This window comes from Lolium perenne, chromosome 3 (assembly GCF_019359855.2).
Source record: "Lolium perenne isolate Kyuss_39 chromosome 3, Kyuss_2.0, whole genome shotgun sequence".
Lineage (NCBI taxonomy): Eukaryota > Viridiplantae > Streptophyta > Magnoliopsida > Poales > Poaceae > Lolium > Lolium perenne.
This window is the reverse complement of record NC_067246.2, coordinates 97,039,054-97,049,168: the sequence shown is the minus strand read 5'-3', so window position 1 is coordinate 97,049,168 and position 10,115 is coordinate 97,039,054. Positions and strand designations below refer to the sequence as shown.

At 42.4% G+C, this 10,115-nt stretch overlaps 1 long non-coding RNA gene across 1 annotated transcript; it reads left to right on the top strand.

Moving 5' to 3' along the window:
* The first annotated feature begins 2,680 nt into the window (after positions 1-2,680).
* On the top strand, positions 2,681-7,625 carry LOC127338297 (uncharacterized). The gene is made up of 3 exons (XR_007874277.2): positions 2,681-3,154; positions 3,266-3,547; positions 7,461-7,625. It is a non-coding gene; the product is annotated as an uncharacterized lncRNA (long non-coding RNA).
* The last annotated feature ends 2,490 nt before the right edge of the window (positions 7,626-10,115 follow it).

Here is a 10,115-nt window from a genome sequence, read left to right as displayed (position 1 = left end):
AGAGGGAGTCTCCCACCGTCAAGAAACGGTGAAGACGTCCAAACTCGAAAACGCAATAGAAGATGCATGCGGATTCCGTTTTCGATGAACTTGGGCTTGTTGTAAAGCTAGCAACAAGCTCAAAAACCTCACACAGAGAAACACCAAGAAGCAATAAGGATATGCAAAGTATGCAAAGGATTGAGCTCCCTAAGACGATGTGATCAAGTTACCCAACCGAAAGCCCCTCTTGATAGTGCGGCTATCTATCCTATAATCCGGTCTCCCAACAACCACCTTGAGACCGATAAAAGGAAAACCTAGCAAGGCCATACCTTTGCCTTGCGCATCCCGCTTGATCTTGATGATAGCTCTTCACGCTCCACTCAAGCCGGAAGCCTCACTTGATCATCGTCGCTATATATATCTTTGTGTTTATGATAAATGTTTATATACCATGCTATAATTGTATTAACCGAAACATTGATACATGTGTGTTATGTAAACAACAAGGAGTCCCTAGTAAGCCTCTTGTATAACTAGCTTGTTGATTAATAGATGATCATAGTTTCGTGATCATGAACATTGGATGTTATTAATAACAAGGTTATGTCATTATGTGAATGATGTAATGGACACACCCAATTAAGCGTAGCATAAGATCACGTCATTAAGTTCATTTGCTATAAGCTTTCGATACATAGTTACCTAGTCCTTTCGACCATGAGATCATATAAATCACTTATGTCGGAAGGGTACTTTGATTACATCAAACGCCACTGCGTAAATGGGTGGTTATAAAGGTGGGATTAGGTATTCGGAAAGTATGAGTTGAGGCATATGGATTAACAGTGGGATTTGTCCATCCCGATGACGGATAGATATACTCTGGGCCCTCTCGGTGGAATATCATCTAATTAGCTTGCAAGCATATGGATGGTTCATAAGAGACCACATACCACGGTACGAGTAAAGAGTACTTGTCAGGAGACGAGGTTGAACGAGGTATAGAGATACCGATGATCAAACCTCGGACAAGTAAAATATCGTGTGACAAAGGGAATCGGTATCATATGTAAATGGTTCATTCGATCACTAAGTCATCGTTGAATATGTGGGAGCCATTATGAATCTCCAGATCCCGCTATTGGTTATTGGTCGGAGGGAAGTCTCAACCATGTCTGCATAGTTCGCGAACCGTAGGGTGACACACTTAAGGTTTGATGTCGTTTAAGTAGATATGGAATATGGAATGGAGTACGAAGTTTTGTTCGGAGTCTCGGATGGGATCCAGGATATCACGAGGAGTTCCAGAATGGTCCGAAGAATAAGATTCATATATAGGAAGTCATTTTACAAGTTTGAAAATGATCCGGTGCATTTATGGAAGGTTCTAGAAGGTTCTATAAAAGTCCGGAAGAAATCACTATGGAAGGCGGAGTCCCGGAGGGACTCCACTAGCATGGTCGGCCAACCCTAAGGGGAGGAATCCCAGGTGGACTCCACCTATAGGTGGCCGCCCACCACCCTCAAGGAAAGGTGGGAGTCCCACCTTGAGTAGGACTCCCCTCTTGAGTAGGTTTCCCACCTATGGCAAGTTTTGTTGTTGGGGTCTTATTCGAAGACTTGGACTACAACTCTTGGGGGCTTTGATACGTCCAAAATGTATCTACTTTCCCGAATGCATCAGCCATTGGTGTTACCCAGGATGTAGGGGTAGTGATCAAAGCTGGGACCTCTCAAAGTGCAGCGAACAAGGGTAAGAATCCTGATGGCACCCTCTGTTTTCGATGTGACACTAAAGGGCATAAGGCAACAGAATGCACTGCAGTTTTATGTATCTACTGTGATTCTGCAAAGCATGAAGACAAGGATTGTCACCTTTTATTGATGCCAAAACCTACTGCTATACTCTATGGATTGTGTAGGGAAGGTTTAAACTTCTATGACATTCCTCAGAACAAAGATATAAAACTAAAGAATGACAGTGGCAAGGTTGGTAGAGTGCGGATCACTGGGGGACAAATGAGCACTCAACAACTTCTGATGGAGCTTGAATGGCTGGTTCCTGGACAACACCAATGGGATATTACACCCGTTGGGATTGATTCTTTTCGTGTTGTTTTTCCATCTAAAGCTGACCTTGTGAGGCAGAGAAGGCTTAAACCTGTAGATGTAGAAGGAACTTCTATCACTATGCATTTTGAAGACTGGACATCTAGGAGATTGGATAAATGGGGTATATTTGATATGTGGATCAGAGTGTTCGGATGCCCGGATACATTATGCAGAGATTATTTGGGTCTTTTTGCTGTTGGTTCCCTAGTCGGTAAGACCAAAGAGGTAGATATGAAATTTACAAGGGAACACGGAATTGCTCGTATGCGCATAGATTGTGCTAATCCTCAGCTTATCCCGAGATACCTAGATCATTTTTGGGATGGGGAGGGTTTTGGCATTGAGATTCATGTGGAGGCCCTTGATGGATCGGTTGTACCAGCTGGTTTTGCTGACCAAGATAAGGATAATGATGATTCTGATTCTAAAAAGGATAGTGATGGAACTCATGAAGCAAACAACAATGATAAAGGAAAGCCTCCATCGGCTGTTGCACCTGCGGACAAGGCTGCGGAGGAGCAACAGAATGAGCAAACCGGATCAGAGGAGATAGTTGAGGCTGTCGATCAGGTCCAGGTGGGAATTGATCACTTTGCTTGTCCTTCTACCTCCCCTTTGAACCGTGGCTCCAAGTCAGTCCCATCTAAGCGATGGTATCAGATAGTGGAGGAAGATGAAACGGAGGCGACCGGATCTGCTCCGCATGGGGTTGTTTGCGAACCAATAGTGGCTCGGCAAGATAACCACGTTGCGACAGGTGTGGTAGACAAGCTGGTATTTTCGCTGCCGGGGCAGACTGTTGATGTAGAGGATTCGATGGCTTCGATACATAGGCAGAGTGTGAATCTTTCTCAAAATAACGTACAGACTGAGGTGGGCACGGGAGAGAACCTAATTTCTTCTCCGCGGGCAGAGGATCCGGTCCTTTCTTTACCGCGACAGGCTGTTCATGATTCTCAGGAGGGGGTTATTTCGAGTCAAGTCTCGTTCCCTACGGATGTTGTTGAGGCGGGAGATGAACAGCGTTCACAGCTGCCCTTGGAGAAAGTCCATTTGGGTGATTTTTCCTCTCCGTCTATGCAATTTCCTGAGAATTTTTCATCTCCGTTTATGCAATTTACTAAGCATTTTGTTCCTGCTGATTCTTATGTTTTTTCACAAACTGCAGCATCGCCCCACACTCCACAAGGGAGAGGTGGGTCGAGCTCGGGTTCTTTGCATCCTTCGCCAATGAAGACGCCATCTGCTGAGGTGATCACAAGGGGCACCGGTGTTTTCCTGGGTGGGAGATATTCTAAAAAAGATGTGATTGCTTTTGGTGGAATTTCTGAAGAGGCGGTTTTTGGTGTGCGAACAAGTGAAAGAATCAAAGCTCAGCCTAATGCTGATGTGACACAACTGGAACGTGCGCAGCAGAATGCACAGGCTAGAGATGATATTCTGTATTCAGGTACTAATATTTCTTCCAAATTCACGATTGCTTCCATTCCAAATGAAGTTGTTGTTGCACGTGCATCTAAGTTAGGAATTTCTTTAGGGGTTTCACCAAGTAATGTTTCCACTTCAATTAACAAGATCAAAGATATAGACTTACAGAGAACGCTAATCATGCTTAGAAATAAAAGTGAGGTTCAGAGTAAAGAGGATGACACCTTTTCTAGCTTGGTTATGGATGAGGCAAATGGCCTTAGTTCAGACCTGGTTGATGAAGAACACCCATCCTTGGAGGGTCACAAGGATCCTCCGTTGAGACCTACCAAACCAATCAGGGTATATAAGAGAAGGATACCAGACGTAGCTGTGGTGCGACGATGCAGTGCACGCCTAAAGAATAAAAATAAAAACTCAGTGCTTTTACAATGAAAGGGGGATTTTGGAATAGTGATGGGTTTCGGGATACTGCCAAACATTGCTTTGTGCATGAAACTATAAGAGATCTAAAATTAGATTTTTTTGCCATAATTGAGACAGGGCGGGAGAACTTTTCTATGCCTTTCCTTAGACACCTTTCAGGGGGTCTTGATTTCGTTTGGTATTGCCTACCTCCACAAGGGAGATCCGGAGGCATTTTAGTAGGTATTAATAGCGAGACTCTTCAGGTCCTCAAGGTTGATAATGGCAGCCATTGTGTCAAATTCCACATTCATTCCAAGCAAGACGGTTTTGAGTGGTCTCTTATACCCGTCTATGGGGCAGCTCAAGATGAGCATAAGCCGGAGTTCTTAGCCGAGCTGGTAAGGGTCTGCGAGATTGAAACTTTACCTATGCTTATAGGGGGCGATTTTAACATAATGCGTAGACAGGAGGACAAGAATAAAGATAATTTTAATGCACGTTGGCCCTTTGTTTTTAATGCTATTATTGAGAGTCTTGATCTTAGAGAGATTGAGCTTTCAGGTAGACAATATACATGGGCGAGTCGTAGAGAATCACCTACATATGAAAAATTAGACAGAGTTTTGGCGAGTGTCGAGTGGGAGCAGAAATTTCCTCTTGTGTCGGTTAGAGCCCTCCCTCGGGCAGGTTCGGATCATACTCCTTTGATTCTCGATTCAGGTGAACAAGCTCACCTCGGGAACAAGGTCCAATTCTCTTTTGAACTCTCATGGCTGAGACGTGAGGACTTCTCTGATCTCATTGCAAGGGAGTGGAATTCTATGCAGCATGGGAATAGTCCTATGGAGGTATGGCAAAATAAAATCCGTCATCTTAGGAGTTACCTTAGAGGGTGGGCAAAAAACCTTAGTAGTGTTTATAAAAAAGAAAAAGAGAGACTTTTGTTGTTGATTGACTTTCTAGATAAGAAGGCTGAGACTATGCCTCTTAGTGCTTCAGAGCGTGCAGAACTAAAAGTCTCTACAGATAGCTTAGCCAAGCTGCGTCGTGAGGAAGAATCGAAATGGGCCCAAAGAGCTAAAGTCAAATTTATTCAGGAAGGAGGTAATAATACTAAATTTTTTCACCTTATTGCCAATGGTAAACATAGGAGGAAAAAAATATTCCAACTAGAACAAGAAGAAGGTACGATCGTTGGTCAAGAAAATTTGAAAGTGTATATTTCAGAATACTATAAAAACCTATTCGGAGCTCCGAGCCCAAATCTTTTTGCTATGAGAGAATCGGACAAGGCCGATATTCCTCAGCTGTCGGATGAAGAGAATAAAATTCTCATAGCCAACTTTACTGAACAGGAAGTATACGCTGCTATTATGCAAATGGAGAAAAATAAGGCGTCGGGACCGGATGGTTTTCCCGCTGAATTTTATCAAAAATTTTGGGACGTGATCAAAACAGACCTCATGGCCATGTTTGCAGCGTTTCAGGAGGGTGATCTTCCTCTATTTCATCTTAACTTTGGAACGATCATTTTGCTTCCTAAGAAAGAAAATGCGATTCAGATCCAACAATATAGGCCAATATGTCTTTTAAATGTAAGTTTCAAAATTTTTACTAAGGTGGGCACGAACCGTGTCACATAGGTCGCACACAAGGTGGTCAGACCGACACAAACTGCGTTCATGCCAGGGCGCCACATTTTAGAGGGAGTCGTTGTCCTCCATGAAACCATTCACGAACTTCAAAGGAAAAAAATGAACGGTGTTCTTCTGAAGTTAGATTTTGAAAAAGCGTATGATAAAGTTAATTGGGATTTCTTACAACAAGCTTTGCGAATGAAAGGTTTCGATCTGAAGTGGTGTAAATGGATCCAAGATTTTGTGAGTAGAGGGAGTGTCGGCATTAGGGTGAATGATGACATTGGACATTATTTTCAAACGAAGAAAGGTCTTAGACAAGGAGATCCTTTATCGCCAATTTTATTTAATATTGTCGCCGACATGCTAGCTATTATCATTAATAGAGCTAAGGAGGATGGTCAGGTCGAGGGACTCATTCCTCATCTTGTGGATGGTGGTGTCTCAATTCTACAATACGCGGACGACACCATTATTTTTATGGAACATGATTTGGAAAAAGCCTTAAATATGAAGCTAATCTTATGTATGTTTGAACAACTTTCCGGTCTAAAAATTAATTTTCACAAAAGTGAGCTTTTTTGTTTTGGCAATGCTAAGGATGTGGAGGAGGACTATCGCCTTCTTTTTGGATGTGACCTGGGAATGTTCCCTTTTAAATACTTAGGTATCCCAATTCATTTCAGAAAACTTAGAAATGGGGAATGGAAGCCGGTTGAGGATAGATGTGAAAGAAAGTTGAGTTGTTGGATAGGAAAATTGCTGTCTTATGGTGATAGATTGATCCTCATAAATTCAGTTTTGATGAGTTTACTGATGTTCATGCTATCGTTCCTCGAGATACCTATAGGGGTAAGGAAACGATTAGACTATTATCGATCACGTTTTTTCTGGCAAAGCGATGGGCACAAAAGAAAATATAGGCTGACTAAATGGAACATAATTTGCCGACCTAAAGATCAAGGAGGGTTAGGGATTGAAGTACTAGAAGTCAAAAACAAATGCTTGCTTAGTAAATGGTTGTTTAAGCTTTTAAATGAAGAAGGGGTTTGGCAAGAATTACTACGAAACAAGTATTTGCAATCTAAAAGTTTGTCACAAGTGACAGTAAAACCGCTTGACTCTCCCTTTTGGAAGGGACTAATGAAAGTGAAAGAAGAGTTCTTCAAAAGAGGAACTTTCAAGGTGGGTGATGGCACCTCAATCAGATTTTGGGAAGATGTTTGGTTAGGAGATACCCCTTTGTCTCAGCAGTATGAGTCGCTATATAACATTGTCAACGGAAAACAAGTTGCTGTTGCTGATGTTTTGGGAGCTAATTCACTCAATATTTCATTTCGTAGGACATTGACACCCAACAAGTGGGTGCAATGGTTAGAACTAGTTGAACGACTGATGAATATTCAGTTGTCTAATGAAAAAGACACTTTTGTATGGAGACTTACTACCTCTGGTGGTTTCACGGTTAAATCTATGTATCTTGATCTTTTAGATGATCAAACTAAATATCTGCGCAAATATATTTGGAAAATAAAGGTTCCTTTAAAAATTAAGATATTCATGTGGTTCCTCCACCGTAAAGTAATTCTAACAAAGGATAATCTCGCTAAAAGGAATTGGGAAGGAAGTAAAACTTGTGTGTTTTGTGATAAAGATGAATCCATTCAGCATTTGTTCTTTGAATGCCCGTTGGCAAAAACTGTTTGGCGCATAATCTTTTTGGCGTTCAGTATATCCCCACCTTCTAATATTACAAATCTTTTTGGAAATTGGTTAAGCGGTATTGCCAAAAAAGGGATTAGGGTGGGTGTTTGTGCCATTGTTTGGGCTATATGGAATGTTCGTAATGATTTTATTTTTAACAAGCAGAAACCTCATTCTTTCTTACAGGTTATTCCCTTGGCCATACATTGGATCCGTACGTGGTCTTATATCCAAGCAGAGGAGCAGCGAGCTGCCATGGAGTCTGGGTGCAACCGTTTGGAGACGGTCGCACGGGATTTCTACAGTCGGTTCGGTTGGCGGCTTGATCATAGGATCACAATATGATGTATCACTGGCACCCGTTGTTTTGTTTTCTTTTTAATGGTTGATCTTTGTATCCACCATGACTGATACTTGTTTTGTAATAAGGTCTTGCACTCACTCAAAATAAAGTAATAAAGCGGCCATATGCATCATTTTGATGCAGAGGCTGGGGCAACCCCATTTCGAAAAAAAAAATCTACTTTCCCGAACACTTTTGCTATTGTTTTGCCTCTAATTTGTGCATTTTGGATGCAACTAACACAGACTAACGCTGTTTTCAGCAGAACTGCTCTGGTGTCTCGTTTTTGTGCAGAAATCCAACTTTCGGGAAAATCCTCGGAATTTATGCAGAAGGCCCTATTTTCCCAGAATAATGACGGAGCCAGAAGGACAATTAAGGTGGAGGCCCGAGGGCCCCACACCATATGGCGGCGCGGCCCAGGGGGGCCCGCGCGGCCCTGTGGTGTGGCCCCCTCGGCCGGCCTCCGACGCCCTCCTTCGGAATATTTATCGGCCTCGACCTAAAAACGCACAGAGAGAAGTCGAAGTCGCCAGAAACCCTCCAGAACGCCGCCACATCGCGAAACTCCGTCGCGGGAGCCAGAAGTCTCCGTTCTGGCACTCCGCCGGGACGGGGAATTGGAGGAGATCATCGCCGCCATCACCGCCAACGCCTCTACATCAACCAGCCATGTTTCCCCCATCCATGTGTGAGTAATTCCCCCGCTGTAGGCCGAAGGGGATGGTAGGGATTGGATGAGATTGGTCATGTAATAGCATAAGATTGTTAGGGCATAGTGCCTAGTGTCCGTAATTGGTACTTTGATGATATTGTTGCAACTTGTTATGCTTAATGCTTGCCACTAGGGCCCGAGTGCCATGATCTCAGATCTGAACATGTTATTGTTTCATCAAGATAATCATTGTTTATGGTCTTACCTATAAGTTGTATACACATGTCGCTGTCCGGAACCAATGGCCCCGAAGTGACAAGAATTGGGACAACCGGAGGGGATGGTAGCGATGTGAGGATCACATGTGTTCACGGAGTGTTAATGCTTTGCTCCGGTACTCTATTAAAAGGAGTACCTTAATATCCAGTAGTTTCCCTTGAGGCCCGGCTGCCACCGGCTGGTAGGACAAAAGATGTTGTGCAAGTTTCTCATTGCGAGCACGCACGACTATATATGGAACACATGCCTATTGATTGCTTTGTACTTGGACACCGTTTTATTATTATCTGCAAATGCCCTGCTATGATTGTTACATGAGTTTCTCTCATCCATGCAACGCCCGTCATCCGTCCCCATGCCTACAGTATTTTAATCCTGCTGTTTACTAAAATCACTACTGCTGTCTCTGTTACTCTGCTGTTATTTCACTACTGCCATCGCTATAAAACTGTTACTACTGATAAACTCTTGCGAGCAAGTCTGTTTCCAGGTGCAGCTGAATTGACAACTCCGCTGTTAAGGCTTCCAAGTGTTCTTTGTCTCCCCTTGTGTCGAATCAATAAATTGGGTTTTACTTCCCTCGAAGACTGTTGCGATCCCCTATACTTGTGGGTCATCAAGACTATTTTCTGGCGCCGTTGCCGGGGAGCATAGCTTTATTTGGAAGTTCACTTGGATTAATATTGTTCGCTGCAAATTCTCCATCATGGGTAAACCTCGCGATACTAAGATCGCATATTACCATCCACTACAAGAAAAGGTACAATTCTGAGTACCTCCGCTACACTTGATTCACCATCTGTGATTGATAAACTTGTTTCACCGCCACATGCTTCACATGCGGGTACTTCTGCTGAATCTGAAAACTCTCATAATATTGATAATATTTCTGCTGTGCTTGATGATAGTGGTTCTTTGGGATCCTTTCTAGATGCTACAATTGCTAGGTCTAGACAAATTGAAAATACTGAAACTCCTAATGCTACTGCACCTGTTAGTTCACCTGAACTTGATTATTTTAGTGATGATCCTGATGAAGATTATGTGGATCTTAATGATGATTTTATTGAAAAATGCAATGCTACTACTGATGCAAGAAAAATTAAAAAGTTGCTTGCAGAACATGCTGTTAGATATAAACTGTCTCCTGATCCTAAGTTTGCCACATCTCCTATAAACATTAAGGATAAAGATTATGATTTTTCTCTTGATCTATCTCATATAGCTATTGTTGAGAAAACACCCTTTTGTGGTACTGAAAAAGAAAGTGTTGTTGAACACATGACTGAGTTATCTACTCTAAGTAGCTTGTTTTCTGATGATGTCAAGATGCGTACTTACTTTGTTGCTAAAATCTTTCCATTCTCATTAAAGGATGACGCTAAAACTTGGTATAATAATTTGCCACCTAATTCTATTAAAAGTCCGAAATAATTGCTTGATGTTTTCTTCCGCAAATACTTTCCTGCTAGTGCTCAACATATTGCTTTGCAGAGAATTTATAATTTTGACCAGGGAGATGAGGAGAAATTGCCTGAGGCTTGGGCGAGATTTTGCTCTCTTA